Genomic DNA, 1,933 nt, shown 5'->3' with positions numbered 1-1,933 from the left:
GGGATTGAACCCTGGCTGCTGTGCTCTGCCTAAGCAGGCGCTTTAAGGTTGGCCAAAAGCTCAGTGTATTAAAGCACCTGCAAGCAGGGGCTGGGGGCTCGATCCCTGGGCTTGCTGTGCCAGCCCTGCCCCCGTGCTGAGATGGCAATTTAGACTGGGCGTGATGGCGCTTGCCTGTAATCCCAGCACTTGGGAGGCTGTAAACAGGCAGATCACTACGACTCCAATCTAGTAGTGAAACACTGAACACTCTGTAGATCCTTCCCTAAAATACAAAAACAAAACAAAACAACACCAAAAAAACACAAATAAGCAGGCACTTTAGTCCACTGAGCTATCTGGCTGACCCTAGAATCTAACCAATTTTGGATACTAGTTGTGATGCTCATTTTCCTGATCCCAATCCATGTTTTATTTGTAATATTCAATGAGTACTAATTTATACTGAGTCAAATGTCATCTCCAGCAGCACTAAACATTACTGTTGAAGAGGCAAACTTGTTAATGCCTAAGCTGGAGATGGCCTAAGGAACATCGGTCCTTCGTTATCATCACTAAGTGCTGGCTTCATCACTGGTGATTTCATTTCCTGTTTAGTAACTTGCTTACTCATACCCAGACAGCTGGTCTTAAATCTTTGGGGTTTTTTTTTGGTGGAACCCGGGATTGAACTCAGACCCTTGCGCTTGCCAGGGAAGCATTTATTCCACTGAGCCATCTCCCTGGCCCCTTTAGCTTTTTTTTTTGGTCTTAAATCTTGATCTGACAGGAGAGAATGATTATGAATGTGCCTTGAAACCTTGGATAATGTTACAACTGTAAATTTTTACTCAAGCAGCTACTTACTAGTCAAGCGTGTTTCATGAATCATCCCCTTGCAGTTATCTGGGAAACCTAGTATTGTCTTTTAACCATTGCTTCAAAATACCTTAATAACATCATTTTAGAGACGAGTCACCACCTTCCTCACGAAAGTCCTTCATGTTTCATTTAAAATTTCGATCTATCTTGGATACACACAAATTAGTGTATATAGACTAACTAGTCTATACACACAAATTAGTCAAATAGAACAAATTAGTCAGATAGAACAAATTAGTCTCAGGAGCACATGTTAGATTAAGATATCCCTTAGTTATAGTGGACTGATCAGGTACAAAATCTCCCACATGAGTGTAGGGTGAAGGCTAAATAAAAGAGGCAAATGGAATGATTTCAGGGCTCCAGGAGGATCAAACCCCTCTCAAAGAATTCAAGATCCTTTCAGAGCTAAGACCTAGAACTTCTCTGGGTGACCCATATTTGTTTACTTATAAAGAAGGGAGGGGAATACTCAGGAAGAAACAGCTCAGGGATTTCTCCAAGTAAGGTACTGAGTTAATCCACCCTGGAGTGAGATGCCTGAGGTTACAGTCTTTATCTAGTTGAGGTGAGATCCAGGTGTCCTTGGCTGCAAACTTGTCTTATCCTCTGAGGCTTCCCTTGCTATGAGTCTACTACCCATTTCCAGCCAAGTGTCCTAGGCTTTGGACAGACTCACAAGTAACATGTAAAGCCAACTGGGTAATTTAAGTCCTGCTCAGAGCTGCTTCATACTGGTCTCCATCAATAGCTCAGAAAGTATAACCAGATGAATTGTTTTATCTGACTTCTATAATAATTCTGATGGAGCTGGTGAGATAGCTCAGCAGTCTAAAGTGCCTGCTTAGGCAAGCTTAGGCAGGCTCAGGGGATCCTGGTTCAAGCCCTGGCACCACATATTGAGCCAGCCCTGTGCTTAGGGTGAGCTGAGATGGAAAGAAAAAATTCTGAGAGCTAAATAGGGAAGGCATTATTTATACCTCACAGATGAGAACAGGAGTCTGGAGACCTGGGGAGTCTTGTTCCAGGGAGTGTGGCCTTTTCAAATTTTCTGACGCAGTCTAGGTCTAGT

Source organism: Octodon degus, unplaced genomic scaffold (genome assembly GCF_000260255.1).
Source record: "Octodon degus isolate 3935 unplaced genomic scaffold, OctDeg1.0 scaffold00015, whole genome shotgun sequence".
Taxonomy (NCBI): Eukaryota; Metazoa; Chordata; class Mammalia; order Rodentia; family Octodontidae; genus Octodon; species Octodon degus.
The sequence above is the reverse complement of the archived record's forward strand: the minus strand, read 5'-3'. Positions refer to the sequence as shown.